Source organism: Lonchura striata, chromosome 24 (assembly GCF_050655825.1).
Source record: "Lonchura striata isolate lonStrDom1 chromosome 24, ASM5065582v1, whole genome shotgun sequence".
Lineage (NCBI taxonomy): Eukaryota > Metazoa > Chordata > Aves > Passeriformes > Estrildidae > Lonchura > Lonchura striata.
The window spans coordinates 2,514,051-2,537,759 of record NC_140726.1 but is presented as its reverse complement, the minus strand read 5'-3'; the positions used below and the strand labels follow the sequence as shown (position 1 = coordinate 2,537,759).

The following is a 23,709-nucleotide window of genomic DNA, read 5'->3' as shown; positions in this document are numbered from 1 at the left end:
CACTTTGCTATGGGGGACAAGATTTCCCTCCCCCAAAACTGCCCAGCACTCACACTGCTCTCCCGCTTAATAATCCCCTCTTAGCAATCAATTGATTGATAATTTTCTGTTATAAATCAACCACTATTTTTATTCTAAATCAATAATTTTCTGTTACAACCCGATCAATCTGTTAATTTCTATTATAAATCCATCAATAATTTCCTAGTATAAATCAATCCATACTTTTTAACTATTAATCAACCCGCTATTTTCTATTATGAATCAATCAACACATTTCCCATTATAAATCAATCAACCCACAATTTTCTACCCCGAATCAGCCAATAAATTTTTATGATGAGCAAACCAACTCTTGACTTTCCATTACAAATTGATCCATCGATAACTCCCTATTAGAACCCAATCAACCTTTGGCTTTTGAGTATAGATCAATCAATCCATCAATCGGGTTTGATCCCGAGTCAATTAATTGAAATTAATTAGATCCTGGTTGAGTTGCCACTGGGCTGGCAGCCCCCCCTAAGCCCCCAGCAGGTATTTATAGCCACCATGTCTCATCCCCACTGCCCTCAGCCCCGGCCATTAATTAAATTAATTAAATTAGCACAAAGAGGGGCTTGTTGAGCGCTCCAGCCTCCCGGAGTGGAGCCGGCCAGCAGGAAACAAAGGGTGGGATTCTGTCTGCTGGGCTCAGGGGTGCTGCAGGGGGCAGGGGGTGCCCCCACCCCATGCCATGGCATGGGGGAGCAGCCCCCAGGGCAGCACTGGGGCGTGGATGCCTGGCTGGAGCAGCTGGGTGATGGCAGCCTTGCCAAGGGAATTAAACCCCCCTTGCAGCGGGGTCTCACCCCATCACTGCCCAGATTTTCACCAGATTTACACCGAATTTAACCAAACCAGAGGCTGGAACTCCAATTCAGCCGCTTCCCAATCCTTGAGCCCTTCCCAAGTTATCCCAGTCCTGCTGCACCGAGCCCCTCTCCAAGCACAATTAACTCAGGGTGAAAACGCTCCCAGTAATTCCTGCAGGGATAACAGCACTGGGAATTTTTCTCTGGCTTTTCCCCTGTTGAGCCAAATCCCTGCATAAGTGGTTGCAGGGAAAATAACCCCCCTGATGTCTCTACCTTGAGATAACCTTGGCCACTTGCCAGGTACTCAGCTATTAAAGATGCTACTAAATCGCTTTATTTAGTGGTTTTAGCATAAATATTCTCACCAGGACCTTCAGCTCCACTGTTTGGGGTGTTAAATTTAAAAGGGAAAGAAGAGGGAAAAAAAAAAAACAAAAACCATTTTGAGGTTGTTTAGGCAAGGAGGAATGATTTAGCATGGTACAGGGTGGGATTAAGGTGGCAAAGGTCACGTTAAAAAGAAGGAAAAGCTCCCCAACAGCAAGAGGTGGCTCCTGGTATGAGGAGAAAACACTGAAATGCTCAAAAAAAGTGGAAAAAAAAACTTGATAAAAAGTGATGGTTGAGACAGTGGGATTGGGGGGGTCAGATTTGTACGGGGGGAAATAGTGGGAATGGGGAATCTGCCCCTGAGGGTTCCTGGTCTGGGGGAGTCGCAGCCAGGAGCTGGAGGAGAATCACTGGAAATGGGGAAGTGTTGGCAAAAATGCATCAGAATTGCACAAGCAGCCTCAAATTTGGATAAGCACCCACAAAATTGTAGCAGTATTGCTAAAATTGGAGGAGCAACATTTAAAAATGGATAGGAATCCCTAAAACTGCATCAGCACCCCTAAAGTTGGACCAACACCACTGAAACCCCACCAGCATCCCAAAAACAGAATCGGCATCACTGAACCCACACCAGCATCCTAAAACTGCACCAGCAGCCCTAAAACTGCACCAGCAGCCCTAAAACTGCACCAGCAGCCCTAAAATTGCACCAGCAGCCCTAAAACTGCACCAGCAGCCCTAAAATTCCATCAGCAGCCCTAAAACTGCACCAGCAGCCTTAAAACTGCACCAGCATCCCTAAAACTGCACCAGCATCCCTAAAATTACACCTGCATCCCTAAAACTGCACCAGCATCCCTAAAATTGCAGTAGCATCCCTAAAACTGCATCAGTACCCCTAAAGTTAGATCAGCATCACTGATTCCACACCAGCATCCTTAAAACTGCACCAGCATCCCTAAAACTGCACTAGCAGCCCAAAAACTGCACCTGCATTCCTAAAACTGCACCAGCAGCCCTAAAACTACACCTGCATCCCTAAAACTGCACCAGCATCCCTAAAACTGGAATCCCTAAAATTACACCTGCGCCCCTAAAATTGCACCAGCATCCCTAAAACTGCACCAGCATCCCTAAAATTGCATTAGCAGCCCTAAAACTACACCAGCATCCCTAAAGTTGGACCAGCATCACTGAACCCACACCAGCATCCTTGAAAGTGCACCTGCATCCCTAAAACTGGAATCCCTAAAATTACACCTGCGCCCCTAAAATCGCACCAGCATCCCTAAAACTGCAGCAGCATCCCTAAAACTGCAGCAGCATCCCTAAAACTGCAGCAGCATCCCTAAAACGAGCCCAGCATCACAAAAGGTAGATGAGCATCCCTGAAGTTGCACCAGCATTCCTAGAACTGAAGGAGCATCCCTGAAACTGCATCTATGAAAATTGCCCTGGAATTCCAAGAACTGGCACCAGCATCCCTGAAGTTGGACAAGGATCTAAAAAACTCTAAATCTAAAAATCACACCAGCATCACTTTATAGGAAAACAACAATTTAGTATTTAATTCATGTTATTATCTTTAATTATTTACTATTTACTTTTTATTGCTTATTGAGTATGTATTACTATTTTTTTCATTCATTTTTTATGATAGCTAAGTTTGTTCTTTACCATCCCACTGACAAAGGGCCCCACTTCATTATTTTTGTTTTAGAGCAATTAATTAATTGCAGGAGTTACGAGACCTTGGATCTGGCAGCAAGATATAAAGAAACCAATTTCTGCACATAAATGCATTAAAAGACCTTTGCAGGCATTTTATATAAATGGGATTTTCTTGGGATTGAGATAGAAAAAATAATAAGAATTTATTTCTTTTTTTTTTTTTTTTCTAACTCCTCCAGCAAAGTTCATCTCCTCAGAATCCAGATTTTGGGGGGGGTTTTGAATAATTCTATCTAAATTAGGCAAGTCAGAGCAAGGTCAGGGAGGGATGCAGGATGCAAGAGGTGGGATGGAGAGAATGGGATGCAGGATGGTCTGGAGGGGAGACCTCCACCCACCACGCCTGAGCCAATTATTTATAATTATTTATTATGAGCTGATGAAGGGGATAATAAAACACAAGACCTGGAGAGGGCTCAGTTCATCAGCCTCACTCACCAGGAGGAAAGAGGCAGCAGGAAGATAGTGGAGACAGGGTAAAAATAGAAAATAGGGGGGAAAGGAGAAAAATCAAGCAGGCAAAAGCTTTTTTTTTTTTTTCTGGGATAGCAACAAAATCTCCATCCAGGCTCCCAGCTCAGCACCAGCAACAGGCAGCGGCATTGGGACGGAGAAATTAGCAGCTTGGAACAATAAATTCCCTTTTAAATTTACTGCTCAGGAGCATTAAAAATGTCTAAAGTGGTTTACATCCACCAGCGCCGTGGGAATTCGCCCAGGGAGCCGGGAGCTGGTAATTGCTATTCTCAAACTTGCCTTGGAAGCTTCAAGGAGTGTTTAAAAAAAACATTTGAAGGGCTTTAAAAAGCCATAAAGTGCCCTCGATGTACCTGGGAGTGATGGAGCTGGGAGAGGCTGGTCCTGCCTCCACCAGAAAATCCTGGGAATAACACACTGCTGATGTGGTAATGGGAAAAGAAGCTGCTACGGTTCAATACTGGATTTTTGTTTTCCATTTTTGGCCAAGTTTTGCCTTGCTGGTGGCAGAGCGTGTGGCATCAGAGAGTCTGGGCTGGAAAATGTTGGGTTTGCTGCTTGGACGGGGTTGGGCTGCCAAAAATGATGGGCAAAAAGGGGGAGCATAGAGGAGAAAAATGGCAAAATAGTAAAGGAAAAAAAAGAAGTTAAAAAAAAATAAGAGGGAAAAAAAAAAGAGAAGTTAAAAAAAAATAAGAAGGGAAAAGGAAAGAGGAAAAGTCAAAAAAGAAAATTTAAAAGGGCAGAAAAGGGAAAAAATAGGAGTGAGAAAGACGGAGGGGGAAAAGGGAAAAAACATTAAACATTCATCTTTTTTTCAGGGGAAATAAAAAAGAAAGGAAAACAAAGCAAAAAGGGGGAAAGACTTTAAAGAGGTAAAGAAGGAAAATAAGGATAATCAAAGAAAAAGGAAAAAGGAAAATATTTTAAAAGGAGGAAAAAAAGAAAATAAAGGAGAAAACGAAACAGGAAATACAGAAAAAAGGAAAAGTGGAAAGAAGGAAAGATGGGAAAAAGAAGACAAAGGAAAATAGTAAAAAAAAAATAAAGGAGAAAAGGTAGAAATGGGGGGGGAAGGAGATAAGAGGGGAAGGAAGGGAGGAAAATTATGGGAAAGGGAGGGAAAAGGGGAAAAAGGAAAAGAAAATCAGCTTTTCCTGACATGGAAAAATTTCCAAGGGGTTGAAGCTTGAAGCCAAGGCTGGAGGAGCTGGGGAGGCTGAGGCTGCTCCTGCTGCCCCCGGGATTTTCCCACTCAAAACCCCCCTCCCAAACACATCTTCAAACAAACACAAAATGGGGGAAGACATAAAATAGAAGCTTCCCATGGCTGGTCCAAAATTGGGATTATTTTTAATTGGCTTTCTGAGATTTCTGGCAGGGATCCTGGCAGCCGGCACGGCCAGGGAAGGGAAAACCTGGCCAGAAACTGTGGCTTCAGTAATAACATTTTTCATAGTTTTTGTAACACCTTGTTAAAGCCAAAAGCTCTGGATTGAACATTCGTGGGGAATTTTTTTCCCCTCTACACAAGTTTGGTTTCACTCTCTCCTCCACCTGCACCAAAATAATCTGGTTTTTGGGGAGCCTCAGCAGTGCTGCATACCTAAACCTGAGAGTTTATGGCTTTGTGGTGAGGCTGCTTGGATATTTGGGATTATACTTTGTATGGGAGGGATGGGACAGGTGTCAGAGGATGCTGAAAGGTGGGGGAAGCATGGCCTGAAAAATGAAAGTCATTATTAAAAAAAAATCAAATAGTGATAAAACAGGAAAAAATGAAATCAAAACATTTGAAAAAATTAAGATAAAAAATAAAACAAAGATCAAAAAATAAAACAAAAATAAAAACAAAACTAAAATAAAAAGAAAACAAAAAAATTAATAATAACATGAAATTAAATTAAAATAAAATAAAGTAAGAAGTAAATACCAATTCTTAAAAATTGTAGACATGGTGCTTTGGGAAGTGGTTTAGTGGTGGATTTCAGAGCTGGACCCAATGGTCTTGAAGGTCTTTTGCAACTCAACTATTTAACAAACACCAGTTAACCAGAGTTGGAAGTACCCAGGGTTTGTGCTCCTCCTTGGAAGAGGAAAAGCCAAAAAAATAGGATACACTGAAGCAGTTGGGAAGCACTGAGGCCAAATTCCCTTCTTATTTTTACAGCTGCAAACCACAGCTGGGCAAAGGCAACCTCATCCCACTGGGACCAGGCTCCATCCCACCAGGATCCTGGTCCCACCCCCTCCCCTCTGCGTGTGCCCACGGGCACTACCTGGAGCACCCCCTCACTCCTGCCAGGCCTGGAGGCAGAGATAAACCCCAGTTTAAATTTAATTGAGGATTAATTCCCATCCTTCAGGATTATTATTTGGAGCCGGCATCTTAATGATCTGACTAATGATGCTGGGAATTAATTTATTTTTGGGCTAATTAGAGGGCATTTGTTAACACCCCCTTTGGTGGTGGCAAAAATTATTTGGGAATCTAGTTATTTGATAGTGCGTGGGATATTAAATGCAACTGGGAATTGTCTGGATGCAGTAAATTATGCCACTAACACCCCAAAAAAGCAGCTTTCCACACGCTGGAGTGAAGTGAGGATGGGGAATAACGGGGGACGGGATGCTGGGAGGCATCAGCACAACCCATGGCATAAACAAAGATGATCCTGCTGCTGGATCTGGCTTTCCCACCAGGACTGCAGATGCCAAATCTCCCTTAGTTTATCCCCAAATCTGGCTGTGGGAATCCAGGGCTTCCCTCTGGCTGCCCTGGCAGCCCTGGGACCCTGGCAGGGTCAGGAACCCCCTGGACAGAGCCCCCAGAGACACTGGCTGTGATCTCTGCCCATGGAAAAGAGTTTTCAATCTTACAGGATGAATTACAAGCTCTGAGTGTTTCATATAAGTCATAATTAAGTGTGGCACGGGTGCAAAAGTAAAATTTTAGAATTCTAGATGAGGGTTCCAAAGGGGACAAGATGGAGGAAATTGGGTGTGCCTTGTCCTTTTTCTCCTTCTTCATGCCCTCCATGTCTCACTGTGGTGTTGGCATTTTTCTGTTGGTTCAGGCTGGGGACACACTGTCCAACGGAGGTGACAGATATTGGCACGTTCTTGTAAATGCAGCCCAGGGAGTTTCTGGTATTTAATGTTTGTCACATCCCACTGAGGGCAGAGCCCCACACGCTGCCCTGCAGGACAGAGCTGGGCAGGGCAGCAGAACATGTGAGAGATCAACAGAATAAACAACCTGGAAACCAGCACAGACCAATTCTGGCTTCTGCTTTGGCAGGGGGCTGACAGACAGAGACTTTCTACAGTCTCAGAATCATCAATAGCTCAGATTCCTACACGTGGCAAAAGTTTCCTCCTGACTTTAGGAAGCGTGGGCTGCTGCTCCTCGCATCCCTCCCACCCACTCTCAGCTGCCCCACCCCATCACCCTCCCTCATTTCACTGCTTCCTCCAGGAAAATAAATCAGCTCTGCCCACCTGGGGCATCCCAGCACCCCAGGTTCATTTTCTCCACGTCTTCGGGAAACATCTCAAGAATCCATCACGCAAACCCAACCAGGATGCAGATGGTACCCAGAGGTGCACTCAGTCCTGCATCCCCTGAGGATGAGGATGGAGGGCTGAAGGATGTTCTTCCCAGCGGGACCAAGCCAATACTTGAAGTTTTGTGGGAGGACAAAAAAACCCTGTTATTATCACTCAGAGATTTATAATGCTGTCCATCAATTTGGAAAGAAGACAAGAAGTAATTTAGAAGTTCCCTGGAAAAACCAAAATCACCCAAAATCCAAAGCTGCCCCATGAGGGACTTGTTTTTAGCTTGAGTTGGAAAAACAGTTATTCCTGATGTGCCATAGGGTAAAACATTCTTCTCCCAATACAACTTCATGCATTTAATCCAAAAGAGATTTCCTTTAAAAAAAAAAAAAAATTAAGAAAAAAGATGAGGTTTTCTTAAAAAAACAGGTGATTTCCTTCAAAAAAAAACACTTTTCCCTAAAAAAAAAAGGTTTTCCGTAAAAAAGGCATAAATTTTTAAAAGGCAATGTCCTTAAAGAATGGGAGATTTCCATAAAAAAATGAGATTTCCTTTATTTTCCCCTCCCAAAAATGTTGGAGGGAAAATGGAATACGTTCCTACAAGCTCAGTGGGGAAGCTCAGCATCACTTTTCTCCCTGTTTTTTCCCCTCGCTCCATGATATCAGGGAGTGTTTAATGTTATTTATAAATAAATATCTAATATTCTAAAGATCTCAGGTTAAAATTAAGGGGTTTGTGGACTGGCTTTGAGGAACAAGGGCTGCAAAGTGCCTTAAAAAGCCCAATTTTGGGATGCTAAGGAACACGGCATCTCCTTCTCTTCCTGACACTGCCAGCTCCCCTATTAACCTCTCCTGTAATTAGCCTCAAGCAATTAACTTTTGCTCCTAACGAAGGAATCTCAGCGCAGGGAGTTAAATAAAATAGGAGGGAGGAGGGGAAAAAAAATAAGGGGGAATCCTGATCCCATCATCCGCCTGCTGCGTATAGCTTAAACCCAAAACAAGGCGCTAGTTTTTCACCCAAATCTCCCAAAATACAATTGATTCACTCAAACCCCTCTCTCCATCCACGTGAGGCTGCAAAGAGCCCCCCCAGACATCAGACCCCAAAGGTTTTTGGGGTGCTTTTTTTTCAGGGAGCACCCACTTTTCCACAAGGGGATGATGCCAGCCACACCGAGTCAGCGCTTTTGGAGGCATGATGTCCAAAAGTTTCATCAGAGCCAGGTCCACTGAGCCACACTCTGCTTTTCCCCACTCCAACCCCAGAACCTTTCAGGATTTAAAGGCAAAATAAGTTGAAAAAAAAAGCAAATTAAGCCATTTCCTCTCCTATTTTCTGCTTCTCCCCGGCAGACAGCTGTCCCGCATCCCAGCCAAAAATAATCCATCCCCCCCCCTTTCCTCAATCTAATCTCCCCGGCTGGGAGTTTGAAAATATCCTGCCGGGTTTAGGGTTTCCCGTTACCCGGTGGGCGGCGAGATAGTGGGAAAAAAGATCCTTGGGAGCGAGAAAAACCGGGAAGAGCCCAAACAAAGAGCCGGAGCCCAAGTTGAGCTTGGACACCTGGCGAGGACTGGGATGAAGTGGAGGGACACCTCAAAGCCTCGGCAAAACTTCCCGAGTCGCACAATGCCACCGGCAGAGCCACCCTCCCGCAGACGGAAATGCAACAAAAAATTCCAGGATAAATTTCAAATAATGATGATAATTATTATGATTATTATTAAGAAGAAGAAGCCCTCCCTGCATTGCTGCAGAGGCACTGAAAGGGATTTCTGGAGTGTTCATCCATCCCAGTGGGATGGGGGGAGCTGCCAAGGGGTCCCGTGGGGGGAAAGGGGGAGCCCCGGGGGAAACGGGGCGCGCCAGGAGAAGGCGGCACGGGGGGAACCTCGGGGTGCACGGAGGGTTTGTCCCGGGAGAGGCGGCGGGATGCGCAATTCCTGCCAGGCCACCGCCGGGGCACTGGCGGCCAGCCCGCGGGAGGCCCTGCGAGGTGGCACCGCTGTCCCCCGCCGCCAGCGGCTGTCCCGGGGGTACCGGGGGGGCACCCCGAGCTCCGCACGGCGGGGATGCTGCGGATAAAGCGCCCCGCTGCAGCCCCCCGAGCCCACCCGGCACGGCGGCGACCCCCGGGCAGCAAACGCCCCCGGGGCCACCGGCCCTCCGCGGGGGTCGCGGCCAGCCGAGGGGGGCTGGCATCCCGGGGAGAGGGCTGCGAGCAGCCGGGGGGACCCAACCGCTCGGGGGGCTGCAGCCCCCGAGGGGCCGGGGCAGCCCCGCCGCGGGAGCGCTCCCGGCGCCCGCGGCTCCACGGCGGCGAGCACGGGGGGCTGCGACCCCCGGGGGGCACTGGGAAGGGAGGGGAATGGGGGCTCCGCACCCGGCCGGGGGTCGCAGCCCCCCTACAAGCAGGGCAGGCGGGAGGAGGCGGCAGCCGGCCGCGGGGCACGGCCCCCCGAAAAGCGCCGCCACCCTCGCGGGGTTCTGCAAGCGGGCAGCGGCGGCTGCAACTCGCATGGGGGGGCGCAACCTTTGGGGGGTCTGGGAGCGGCTGGGGGGGCGCGACCCGCCGCCGCCGGACATCCCCCGCGATGGCCGCAGCCCGCCGGGGGATGGGGAGCAGGGGGTGCACCCCGGCCCCGCCGCTGCATCCCCCCAAAATTACCGCGCCCGGCCGAGGGGGCACGGCGGAGAACCGCAGCGGCACAGCCGCCCGGAGGTCAGCCCGCAGGGGGAACCGGACACCGGCGACGGGCAGCCGCGCTGCCCCGGCCCCGCACGGCCGGGGAGGCGGCGGGAACGGCAAGTTACTTCCCGCACCGGAGGGGATGGGCGGTGGGGGGGGGGGGTGGGTGTCCCCGCCGTCGCCGCACGTGCCCCGCCGCCCGCGCCGCTTTGTCCGCCGGGCTCCGCGGCTCCGCCCGCCCCCGCGCGGCGGCCCCGCCGTGAGTGACAGCCCTACCTGCCCGCCAATCTTCATCACACCGACACCGGCCTGACAGCGCGGCCGCCGCTCGCCGCCCGCCCGCCCGCCCGGCCCCGCCGCGCCGCCGCCGCCGCGCCACGCCCCCCACGCCGCGCCACGCCCCCATTGGCCCGCCCCGCCGCGCGGCCACGCCCCCCACGCCGCGCCACGCCCCCATTGGCCCGCCACGCCGCGCGGCCACGCCCCCCACGCCGCGCCACGCCCCCATTGGCCCGCCCCGCCGCGCGGCCACGCCCTCGGCCACGCCCCCTATCCGCGCCCCGCAGCGCCCCCTGCCGGCCGGCGCTGCCCGCGCTGCGCCCCCCGCCCCGAACGGAGCCGCCCCCCGCTGTGCCCCGCTGTGCCCCGGTGTGCCCCGCTGTGCCCCGGTGTGCCCCGGTGTGCCCCGGTGTGCCCCGCTGTGCCCCGGTGTGCCCCGGTGTGCCCCAGTGTGCCCCGCTGTGCCCCGGTGTGCCCCGGTGTGCCCCGCTGTGCCCCGCTGTGCCCCGCTGTGCCCCGCTGTGCCCCGGTGTGCCCCGCTGTGCCCCGGTGTGCCCCGGTGTGCCCCGCTGTGCCCCGGTGTGCCCCGCTGTGCCCCGCTGTGCCCCGGTGTGCCCCGCTGTGCCCCGGTGTGCCCCGCTGTGCTCCGGTGTGCCCCGCTGTGCCCCGCTGTGCCCCGGTGTGCCCCGGTGTGCCCCGGTGTGCCCCGCCGCTGCTGCCCTCAGCCAGACCCCCCGCGCCACATCTGCCTCCCCAGCAGCATCCTCCCCCCAGTTTGTCCCAGATGCACTGCCCCGACCCCCCAACCCATCTTGCCCCACGACAGCCTCTGCTCCCACTCCGTGTTTCCGCGCCCCTCTCTCCCCACCTTGAAAGCTTTTGCCACCCTAGACAGATTCAGAGCCCCCCCCCCAGCGGCCTTGGTGACCCCAGGTCCCACCCCGGAGTCCCCCCTCCATCAAACCCCCTCCATCAAACCCCTAGGGGGGTCACCAAACCCGCCCACCCCCCAGCACAACCTCGACATTTAGGGTCCCCAGTGAAATCCCACCCCAAACTCCTCCTGTGGTATTGTCCCCCAGACAAAACACTCTTATTTTGGAAAAAACTATTAATTACTGTTAATTTGGAGGGGGGCTCATGTCTGAGCATCTCCAACTCAACTTTTGGTCCACATGAGACAACAGTGTGCACCAACATCACATTCATGCGCTTCTTTCTCCAAAAACCTGAAGGTGACATTTCCCTGGAATCACAATCACTGGGAGCACTGGGTCCTACAGCCAAATTTCCCTACATTTTATTGCAAAAGCCACAGGGACAGATTCTTCTGGATCAGTCTGGCCATAGTTGTTTTTTTTTTTCCCCCAATTTTCCATCCCCTTCCCTAATGAAAAATGCCATCAAGAACGGATTTAACAAGAAGTGCTGAATTTCACCCCATTTCCTGAACATATTGGGTGGGGGATGTAGTCACTCAAAAGAGTCCCAGAATTCCTTTGGAATGGGTTAAAAGGTTAATGAATAAGTTAAAACTGGCACCAAAGAGTTACAGAAGGATGCCCGAGCCAGGGGCACTAAATGGGGTGCTAGGGATGGCCATGGGGTCAGGGATGCAAGGGGAAAGGGGGACAAACAAATTAAATTTAAGGCCAGGAACCCAAAATAGTTTAATTTTTTTTCTACAGTTTTCCAGAACAAATGACCTCTTGAAAAACCAGCATTCCTAAATCCCTCCTTCTAGTTTATCCCAAAAATAAGTCCATCCAGAAAATATTTGCTCTGCTGTTTGCACTTCCTACTTGGGAGCAGGCTCTAACACAAACTGATGTCCTTTGGGTTGGCCAATGAAGAGCAAGGGAAAATAGATGGCTCCCGCTTGGAATCCATCAATAAAATAAGAAAGAGAGATGCAGTGGCTGGTTGGGATGAATCTCACCCATTCCCCTCCAAAAAGAAAAAAAAAAAAAAATCACTGCATTGCATCACAGAGAAAACCAGCAGGAACTGAGAGCATCCCCCCAGTCCTTTGGAGATGTTGGAATGATTTATAGGAATTTCTTGCCTTGTAAATCAGCCAGCAGGACGTTTCTCCCCTCCCTTATTACTATTCCACAGAAGCGAGCAAAGATGAGGAGCCATAAAGCTGTCGCCGGTTGTTTCAACCAGCTGGGGATGCCAGACAGAAAATATTTTGGGTTTTGCAGAAGCTGGAGAATTGGAAAGGAAGAGAGGAGGGGAGGCAGATGGAAAAGCCATCACCGTGATATCAAAGGACCACTGGATCATCCGCACTTGGCATCTCATCTTTCTCACGTCTCATCTTGGAAAACAGGGATGTAAAAGAGCAGGCACATGTGGGGCATATTTTAAGCTACATCATTGCCAAAAATATCCAAGAGCTCAACATTTTAGGGTTCTCGTGGTGCAGGGATATTTCCTCTGGAGCCAGCAGCAACGAGCTCCTCACATTCGTTCCTCCAGCATCCCAAGCTCATTCCTCAAGCATCCCACATTTGATCCTTGAATATCCCACATTCACTCCTTGGGCATCCCTCATTTATCTTCCCCAATTTGCTGCCAATTGCCAGAGCAATTCCTCCACTGGTTTTGGAATCTCACTTTGAAACTCCAGGGAAAGTATCCAGGCCCAGATTTTTCCTTCACAAAGGCAAAAGCTGCTTCTTCCCTGGAGAGATTTTGCCAGAGGTTAATTATCATCAATTATTATGCCTGGTTAAAAAAATACATTTCCCCATTTGGATTGGCCACTTCATCACCCAGCCGTGGGAGCATGTTGGAATTTTTTTGGTGATAAATTAAAATTCTCTCACACTCAATCTCATAGCTTTTTTCCCTGGGGAAAAAAAAAAAAAAAAAAAAAAAAAGTCTTTTTGCTACAACAGGTCATTGCTGAGTGATTGAGTGATTTTTTTTTTTTTTTGGTCAGGTCTCATCCTACAAACCCTGAGCCTCCAGATCTCCAGGACAGGGGGGACCTGGTTGCATCCCTACTAAGAAGATTTTGGGTACCAGCTCACTTCTCACTTCTTCCCACCCTGGACTGCAGCTGGAAGGGATGTCCAGACCCCAAAAGCAGGAAACCCTCCTTCAGACACATTTTCTCATCCCTATCCCAATCCAGATTTCTGGAAAATCTCCCTGACATTAAAACCCCTCCCCTAAAAATTCCCCCAAATTCTGGGGGTTGTGCCATTTCCATGCCCCAGACCGGAGCATGGGCACCTCAGGGAGATTTTTTTTTTGCACGTGTGAAGTCAGTGTTGTAAATGTATAATTGCCACAAACTCACTGGCACTTATTCCAGAGGACATGGATGGGTCCTTTCCAAAAGAGACAAGTACTTGCAGCAGGTTTGATAAAATATTAAACATTTGGCAAGAGCAGCGACACACATAACCAGCAATATTTACATTTTTACATAACGGGCTTCAGGAGAAAACAAATTACATAAAATATAGAGGTTTAGTCTCCATCATTTCACTGTTCCTCCATAAATAATTCAATTCTCTTTCCAAGATTGTATTATTGCTCGTGTCGGATTCCTCTAAGAAAAACTGTGACGGGATTCTCTGCAAGATGCATGAGAGCAAAATGGAGTAAATTATTCAATGATGGATGTTAAAAACAAGACAAGGGTTTGGGGACCTTTCCTTGGGGCTGAGCCTGGCTTTAGCACTGAGCAGGTTGGAGGGGTGTGGGAATGCAGAGCTTCCCTCTGGCTGCCCTGGGACCCTGGCAGGGGTCAGGAACCCCCCTGGACAGAGCCCCCAGAGACACTGGCTGTGATCTCTGGCCATGGAAAAGAGTTTTCAATCTTACAGGATCAATTACAAGCTCTGAGTGTTTGATATCAGTAATAATTAAGTGTGGCACGGGTGCAAAAGTAAAATTTTAGGATTCTAGATGAGGGGTCCAAAGGGGACAAGATGGAGGAAATTGGGTGTGCCTTGTCCTTTTTCTCCTTCTTCATGCCCTCCATGTCTCACTGTGGTGTTGGCATTTTTCTGTTGGTTCAGGCTGGGGACACACTGTCCAACGTAGGTGACAGATATTGGCACGTTCTTGTAAATGCAGCCCAGGGAGTTTCTGGTATTTAATGTTTGTCACATCCCACTGAGGGCAGAGCCCCACACGCTGCCCTGCAGGACAGAGCTGGGCAGGGCAGCAGAACATGTGAGAGATGAACAGAATAAACAACCTGGAAACCAGCACAGACCAATTATGGCTTCTGCTTTGGCAGGGGGCTGACAGACAGAGACTTTCTACAATCTCAGCATCATCAATACCTCAGATTCCAGCAGAGGGGTACAGCATCCCTTCCAAATTACAGTGAGGGTGTCCAACCCTTTGGGAGTTAAAAAATGCAACAAAGAAGTCCCTAAAGACAAGTTAGGACTTTTTGAGGCAGAGTGTTTCTCCAAACTGTCCCAGTGGTACCCACCAGCCTTTCCTCCCTCTGGCTCGGGCACCACACTTGGATCTGGCCATGACGTGCAAAGCAAATCACTCATTCAAATTTGTGCTGGATTTTCAGGAGATATTTAAGGATATTCATATTTTCCTACACCTTTCCAAACCTCCTCCAGCAGTAAGTTTCAAGGAGTGAGAAAAAAAATTCAGCATCAACCCATGCAGCCTTAAAAGCCACGTAGGGACCATCCACGCATAGTTGTCTGTCCAAACCCAACAATGCTTGTGCCAAATGTGGGATGAAATTAAAAGATTCCCCAAATTTTAACTGCTTAGCTCATGGAAGATTTCTGTATAACTTGATTTTCCCTCCATTTTTGGTACTTCACTCACAGGACAACTCCTCCTTTTACCTGTGCACATGATTTTCCTGGGAATAATGAGATTTACAACACCAAAACAACAATGTTATTTTTGAAGCCACTGTGCATTTTAAACCATCTCAGACACACAAAAACGAGCATGCAATTTAACAAGACCTAATAGATGGGAGGATATAATTAAGGGGTTTATCAATAATCCATAGGGACAAGGAGGATATATTAAGAATAAGTGATCAGCACCAGGATGGCTCTATATTCCCAAAAGTTTTCCTATGCAAGATTAAATAAGATTAGGTTTATTTCTTGTGAGAGACTGATGCATTGATAATAAAGGCAGCTAAAGCCAAAACAAAGGGGTTTTCCTCACTGATGGGGGAAAATCCACCAAGCAGCTGGGATTGAGTGGGAAAACATCTAAAAAAATAGGATTTCTTCCCTCCCCACACTGCCTGAGTGGGAGCTGATGATGGTTTGTTGAGCCAGGAAAACATTCTGGGGTCCTTCCAGAGGGCAAGTGGTGGATAAATGGCAGGTAATATATATTTTGATTAGAAAATCCCTGCTGCCAACTTACTCCTCTTAAATGTTTCATTTCAAGGCATAATAAGTCCTCAGCTGGTTTTTGCTGCTCCTTCAGGCTCTCCTGTGCAAAGTTACTGAAAGCATCTGACTGACTGATCCTTTCCCAAGCATTTCCAGGGATAAATTTAAAAAAATAAAAAGAAGGCTCTGGATGTTTAAAGTCACTTACCTCCAGCACTTGGCCAAGCTTTGGAGTCTATTTTCCAGAGGCAATATCAGCTGATTGAGATAGAGATAGGCTGGAGGGATACCCATGGGGGGAAACAAAAAATGATAAATAATTGTAAACGTTCTTTTAAAAATTTAAAATATAAAAAAATATTTTAAATGTTAAATTATTATAATTATTAAAAGTATTAAAATTATTACAATTATAAAGGACTGTAAAACTACATCTTGTGCAAATACTGCAAAACCAAAACCAGGGCTGTTCAATAGGCTGAGCCCCCTCCAATTTATGATTCCCTTGGATGCCTGACAGTCGGTGAATGCAATGTGGAGATGCTGATCCTGCCCTTTTAAAATTTTGACTTCACCTGAGGTGTTTCTTCACCTCGGCTGGGCTTTGGCACTCCTTCCCCATCCTCTGTTGGGTTCAGCCCACGAAGGGAGTTCCACCTTCACCTGCAGCATCTCCTCGCCGAGCTGTGCCAGCACCAGCCTGGCTTCCCACGAGCTGCTGAAGGGAGAAGCAGAGAGATGGTCACAACTCTTTAAAGATGCAAATTGAGAAGCAGCCATCATAACAAGAGAGCTCTGCTAATTCTCTTACGAGTATGCAGATTTCGATGCTGACTTTTCCTAGGCTTATTTGTTTTATTTAGCAATAAATTTAATACCAGCTCCCTGAAGCAAAGAGACAGATGGACTATAAACTTTGAATTTTGAGTAGTTTTACTTTCTTAGGTTCATGTAATCTTTGATGTCTTCTGAAATTACATCTTGGAAAGTTTGCAGGGATTGAATTCTGCATTTTTACAGCCCTCAAAGCCATTTGATTAGCTGCCTTTTATTTTTTTTTCTTGTATAGGTTACCTGAAGGATCTTAAATACCATCTCAGTGATTCATACCCTTGGCTGCCAGAGCTGTCTCAGGGAGTTGCCAGTGGACCTGAGAAAACCAAAGCACTGCATAATATCTTCTCTGCAGGTGAAGAAAAGCAAAATAAGTTTTATACATCCTTTGGGATAGAAAACTTCTGAGATCTGAGACCAAAACCCCTGGGCTGAAATCAAATGGTGTCCTTGCAGAACACAGGGCAACTGGGGTGGGGTTTTGGGAGGAGCACAAAGTCACAATGCAGCAGGAAGGATTCATCTCCTTTATTCTTTTTCTTTTTTTTTTTTCCATCCACCAGCAATGAAGAACTTGGGTTGGAAATGAGGAGAAATGAGACACTGGTGCAGCCTGGGGAAGGTCCTGGGTGGTCTCCATCCTCCAGTTGTCCACAGGTGGTCGGATGAAGCCATAAGTTGATTGAACACCATGAAGGTCAGATACACATGAACATCCTTCTTACTGACAACCCTGAGGTGTGTGAAAATTCAAAATTTAATCTGGAGGCGTAAAAAAACATCCCATGTGCTCAGGAGTCAGGGAGAGGTGAAGTTAAGGGTAACACTGCGGATTTGAAGTTAACTGCTTCAACCTAGCAGGTCTCAGCCCAGCCAGGTCCCATCACGGCTCATTTCCCTACCATCACACGCAAATATGGAAGGAAATTAAATGTAAAATAAATAAATAAATAACAACAAAAAACTCACATCATTTCCAAGCTGCAGCCCAGGAAACAGTGAAAAAAAAAATCGATAAGTGTCAAATGAAAAAGGACGAGAACAAAGGTGTTGCAAGGAGCCAAGAATAAAACCTGAATGAAAACTGCTAACAGGCTTGACTGCCAAAATATCCACCTGCCTGAAATCCTAGGGGTCTCAGCAATAAATTTGGGCCATTTCAGCAGTTGTTGGTCGCTTTCAGTCACCCAACATCCCACCGTGGGCAGACGTTGCTCAACCCTTTCCAGTTCTGAGACATTACTGACTGCTCGATTGCAATGGAATTAAAATGGATGATGATTATGGGCACATTAAAGTCTCATGAGTGGCCAGTGATTAATGCCATTGTGAAGAAAACCAAAAGAAATAATGATGATGAGCCACTTCAAATGAAGTGCTGTGGGCTTCATTATCAATGGCTCCTTGGTTTCACACCTGGAACTCTTGGGTGGGAAGGAAGAGGGGGCTGACACAGGTAAAGGAGCAAGGATTCCAAAGTGATGATACAAGGAGGACCCACATAGATATTCTTTAAAGATTGGTGGGAAATAGCATTTCTTGGGGAAATGTGTGGGAAATAGAAGTTTATTGGAAAAACATTTGACTGTGGGCTTTAGAGCCTTTGAAAATGCCATTAGAAAAGCAAATTTTAATTGTTACCATCTCCCCAGAGCCTGCTGTTGTCTTTCTTTATCCCCTCGATCTTCTTATATTTCAGTCTCTCAGGAAGTTTCTCTCCTCTTTCCTTTCCTTGGTTGTAGCAGATTTTACCACGATATCATCCCATGCTGATTCCATGTCATCGCACGTGGGCACAATGACATTAAAACATCCCCAGGAGACAGCTACAGGAACTTTCTTTTCGTAGGGATTTTAGGGAAATCACAGCAGTTGCTTGAACTTCAGAGAACGAAGTATCAAAAACCTTATTTGCACCAAGCTATAAATTTACTGGACTGAAATAAAGTTGCATTTACCATGACAAGTCAACAAACCCAAATAATTACAACTTCCTCCCACCTGGGAGTGATGTGAGCCACAAGAGGAATTATAAGGTGTGATGACAGGGACACCCTCTCTTCCTCCATCCACCTTCTCCCAGTGCTTCTGGATTGGGGTCAGCCTTGTCCCCCAGTGGGAAATATTTTCTCTCCTCCCACCAACCAGGGCCTTTTAGAGGCATTTCCACTTGCTGGGATGGGAATGTATTTTTTTTTCCCCTTTTGAAAAGTGACTTCATATCCCATTTTTATTATTTTTTTAATGTGGCAGGATTTATTCTGTTTGAAGTCTTACATCCTCATTTCCTGTCAGGATGATTAAAATTGATTTCCGCCATCAGCTAGAAAGAGATAATCTGAAGTGGGTTCCTGTGAGAGAGAGTTCTATCCCCACTGGAGACATTACAAACCCTCTCCTGTTATTTTAACTTTCTTTTTTGGGGGGATGTCTCTTTGGAAAAGTGCTTTTCAGCCGTGTGTGTCCTCCAGGTAAGTTGGGAAGAACAATTTCACCTCATTTTTCCCATCACAGAAAGTGGAGTGAGGGATTTAAATAGCTCTTGTTTACCACTGCCACCCTCCTGGCAGTATTTTTAGAGATGTAATTGGATCCTCCTGATGCCTTCGCTTTGCTTTCTCTGACCCCACACCTGCACCTGTCCCAGTTTGTATCTGGTTTTTCCCCAGCATTAAGCTGGGTGGTTCCCAGTGCACTCAGAGACTTTGCAGGAGGAGGAAGGAGGGATTTGGGCTGGAAAACCATTGGCAAGCTGTGAAACATCTGGCCAACAAAAAAAAAACACGGAAAAAATGGGTCCAGAGGGCAAGTGGCACTCAGGGATACAGCACTTACAACCTTTACCCGTCTCTTAAATCAACTAAACCTGTACTATTTAAATTTTAAAAATAAATTAAAATAAATTGAATAATTTTTGTTCAAAATCAATTCACTACATTTTTATAATTGATCAAATAAATTTTAAAATTAACAAAATCTACCAAACGCTGGATATCCTGAATAACCTCCAAAACATCCCTAAAGTATAAATAACATCTTTTCAGGCTGAAGGATCTTGGGGCCTCATGACCACGCTGATTTGCAGCAAAACCCCATAGGCAAATTCATGCAAATGAGGGGGACTGATGGTTCCTATCACACCAAGGATGAAATTATGCACGTGTACTGACACTCTTTTCTCCATCCACCATCTCCAGACTCCCAACCCACGAGGAATCCCCCAAAAAAAGGGGTCCCCACCATCCAACAGGTCCCCACCACAAGGCTTAAACACCCTCACAAGAGAGTAATTTAACGCCATTCCCAGCTTAAGCTCCATCTCTACCGGGCGTGAAATTAGTTCCAGCAAGCTGCAAATTTGCCACTAATAAAAATATTTAGCAATTCGCTAGTCTTTAAATCAGGAGCAGAATATTTTCTTCCCTGCATCAACGCCTGTTTCTTTTTAATTCTAATATTGGAGCGCCGGGGAGCTGCAGCCGTAAAACTGGAAGTCTCACGACTGCGCGAGCGGTTTTAAATCAGTTCCCTCGGCGCTTCCAACTCCACCACCAAGAGTTTGATGGTTCATTATCATTTGCTACTAGGCCATGCTGGTTATTTTGGCCACCAGCAGGAGCTGGCCATGGTGGATTTGCAGGTTTTAAGCCAAAAGAGGCCACTTTTCACCCAAACCCTGTTTCCAGGGGCTGCTCCACTCACAAAAGAGCTTTGCTCCGTGTGATCCTGTCTCGCCGGCCTCGGAGGAAGGTGACCTCTCCATCCTCCTGTGCCAAGTGTTTAATTAGCCTCAGCACTAATTGGGTCTCTCTGCCAAGCCCATTTCATCCAATGCCAGCCTCGGGATCTTTGTCGCGCCTTCGCCAAGAAATGCCACAATTCCTTGATATATTCCTTGGGAAAAAACTGTCTGCAGTGATGGCACAGCCTTGAAATCGCTCCTTTTCCTTGGCAGGACAGCAGCGCCCATCCTCTGGAGAACACGGAATTATTTGTGTCCAAATAAATCCTTTGAATTGGGTGTTCTGGGCCACGAGCATCCAACAGCACCTGTATGACTCCGCTTCTCCTTATTTAAAGCAGATTATTGCTTGAGAACCTTGCCAGGAAAGGCTTTATGATACCTGCATTATGGATATCAAACACCCTGGGGCTGGAATTTATCATCACCACATCATTTGTCATCACTTTGATGTGTCCTGTTCCCAGCACAAGCGTTTGGGTGCCGTGTTCCTTAGCATCCCAAAATTGGGCTTTTTAAGGCACTTTGCAGTCCTTGCCCCTCAAAGCCAGCCCATAAGCCCCTTCATTTTAACCTGAGATCTTTATAATATTAGACATTTGTTTATAAATAACATTAAACACTCCCTGAAATCATGGGGCGTGGGAAAAAAACAGGGAGAAAAGTGATGCTGAGCTTCCCCACTGAGCTTGTAGGGACATATTCCATTTTCCCTCCAACATTTTTGGGAGGGGGAAATGAAGGAAATATAATTTTTTATGGAAATCTCCCATTCTTTAAGGAAATTGCCTTTTTAAAAAGTTATGCACATGGTGCAAATCAAAAATCTTGGAGATACCTGGATGTGTGACACCAGCAAATATCTCCACATCAACAGTTATCCTGGAAAAAAGTACCTCAAATATGAAACTTCTCCCAGAGTCATGCAAACAACATAAAAATCCTCAATATTTGCTGCTCTCCCATGTGTTTTAATTCACCTTTTATACCCAGCATTGCCTTTCTGCCACTTTCTGTTACTTCTTTTTTCCAGCTGCAGTGCACACAAGCAATAAATGGGACCAAATCCCAGCAGGTAAAAGCTGGAAGGAGAAGTTATTTTAGGCCAGCAAGAAATGATTCTTTGGCAATAAAAATCAGATCTTTGCATTCTACGAATGGGCTGATGGAGCATTTGCAAGGCAAATCCCCAGCAAGACATTTCTGAGGAGCCCGTGGAGATTCTGGGTGGTTTTAGGATGATGAGCATCGGTGCAGATGGGCTGAAGAAATTTCAGGTGAAGGTTGTGCTTGGAAATATCACAGCAATGGGGTTGGTTTTCCCAGCTTTCCTTATCTGTGGGTTTACCATTTACCTTCATTGTGCTCAGAGAAACCTGAAGCCTTGCTGTGATACCATATGGGCTAGGCAAATAAATATTATTAAATATTATGCATTATATGTAATACATTATCTATAAAATATGAATTATATTATATTATATTATATTATATTATATTATATTATATTATATTATATTACATTACATTATATAATATAATATTACATTATATTATATATTATATAGTATTGTATATTGTATATTATATATCATATATTATCTATTTTATTATATATCATATATTATATCTCATATCTCACATATTATATGTTATCTATTATATATTACATAATATATAGTATATTTTATATTATATATATTGCATTTTGGTTTTATTATACTTAATATATTATATTTAATACATTATATTTTAACACATATTATATCAATATAATATCTTATTATATTAATATAGTTGTATTAATATAATATTAATTATTAAATATTAATGAGTATAAATATATTATTTTATTGTACTACTATATCATTACAATAACTAATATTTCATATTTTATATAGATAATATATATTTTAAAATATATTTTATATCACATTTTCTATTTTTCTATAATATTATTATGTATTATATATTGTATATTGTATATTGTATATTGTATATTGTATATTGTATATTGTATATTGTATCTATTATTAAATATGGAATGTATTTAATATTAAAGGGATGAATATAGAAGTATTTTGGAGGGTGTTGTGCTGCTGGGCTCATTTCAACTTATTTCAATTCTAACCCTTGTGCTTGAGTTCCCAGCAGCCCTAGTGCGACGGCGGGGTTAAAACCAACAAGCAGCAGGGCTCAGGGCTGGCCATGGGACGTGCCTGCTGGGCTGGATATTGAATTTATCCTTCAAATTCTGCCCAAATCCCTGGGATGTGCTGTGGCCCACCAGCAGGATTGATGGCTCGATGATTCCAGCTCTCTTCTTCATCTCTCGAACTGGCTTAGCATTGCTGTTGCTGGCATCAAGGAAGAACCAGGCAGCACCAAGACATGGAGATGAGAAATAAAAACCCAGTCAATGTGGGGAAAGTTTAACGAGGCTGTTGGAAAAGCTGTGGATAAGAGTTACAAGAGAAAAAAGGAAAAGCCTTATTGGCTGATGAATAAAACTTATCACTTCCAGATGAAAAGCCAAAGAGGATGCAAAAGAATGGCGCAAGGAGAAAGCTCCAGTTGAAAACAGGGTTATGAAGAAGAAATCTGAGGTTTTAAAAACTACAGAGAAGCAAATAAATTGGAAAATAGACAAAAGCAAAGGGAGAATCCCAAACAACAGGAGCAAACATTTAATTTATCGTCGCCAGCAGGAGCAGGAAGTAGAGAACTACACAAGAGGAGGAGTGGGAAGGGAACGGTGTTGGAATCTGAGGTATTGATGATTCCAGATTGTAGAAAGTCTCTGTCTGTCAGCCCCCTGCCAAAGCAGAAGCCATAATTGGTCTGTGCTGGTTTCCAGGTTGTTTATTCTGTTTATCTCTCACATGTTCTGCTGCCCTGCCCAGCTCTGTCCTGCAGGGCAGCGTGTGGGGCTCTGCCCTCAGTGGGATGTGACAAACATTAAATACCAGAAACTCCCTGGGCTGCATTTACAAGAACGTGCCAATATCTGTCACCTACGTTGGACAGTGTGTCCCCAGCCTGAACCAACAGAAAAATGCCAACACCACAGTGAGACATGGAGGGCATGAAGAAGGAGAAAAAGGACAAGGCACACCCAATTTCCTCCATCTTGTCCCCTTTGGACCCCTCATCTAGAATCCTAAAATTTGACTTTTGTACCCATGCTACACTTAATTATGACTTATATGAAACACTCAGAGCTGGTAATTCATCCTGTAAGATTGAAAATTCTTTTCCATGGGCAGAGATCACAGCCAGTGTCTCTGGGGGCTCTGTCCAGGGGGTTCCTGACCCTGCCAGGGTCCCAGGGCAGCCAGAGGGAAGCTCTGCATTCCCACAGAACGGCAGAGCTGGACATCAGCAAGGCGGGGATTGCAGAGGGGGAAAAGCCCTGCCTGGTGGGATTAACGACGGGAAGGGAGCAGGAAGGAGTTTGCAATCAAACATACGTTTTTAATATGTTGGCAGCCGGCTGCTGCTCCATGCCAAGCAAAGGCAGGTGTCGGAGACAGTTTGTGCTCTGCTTGCTGGAGCATTTGGTGTCATGCTGGCGACTCTGATTTCATCACAGGGAAAGGCAGGTTGGTGCTGCACAGAATAATTAACCGCTGGTTTATTCCTCCCCTTGAAAGAAGCGACAGAAAACGCCCACTCAGGTGACATTTTATGCAGCCAAAGCGTTGCAGACTTCAAGCAGTTGAGACAGAAAATATCAATGTTTAGGTTTTTTCAGGTTAACTGAGCCCCGACAGCCTGGGGTTGGAACAGGATCATCTTTAAAGTCCTTTCCAATCCAAATCTCTAATTCTGAGATT

At 46.2% G+C, this 23,709-nt stretch overlaps 1 protein-coding gene and 1 long non-coding RNA gene across 11 annotated transcripts in view; both read right to left on the bottom strand.

The window, feature by feature from the left end:
- The window catches only part of PKNOX2 (PBX/knotted 1 homeobox 2), a 95,466-nt gene extending 85,453 nt beyond the window's left edge, over window positions 1-10,013 (bottom strand). For all 10 annotated transcript variants that reach the window (XM_085560162.1, XM_085560158.1, XM_085560167.1 and 7 more), the window contains exon 1: window positions 9,935-10,013. The gene's annotated coding sequence lies outside the window, so the exon portion shown is untranslated. The remainder of the gene's footprint in view (window positions 1-9,934) is intronic.
- A 3,289-nt stretch (window positions 10,014-13,302) lies between these two features.
- Window positions 13,303-16,015, bottom strand: LOC146765456 (uncharacterized). Its single transcript, XR_014949979.1, has 3 exons — window positions 15,890-16,015; window positions 15,506-15,575; window positions 13,303-13,530 (listed from the first exon to the last, which is right to left on the bottom strand). It is a non-coding gene; the product is annotated as an uncharacterized LOC146765456 (long non-coding RNA).
- Between the last annotated feature and the right edge of the window lie 7,694 nt (window positions 16,016-23,709).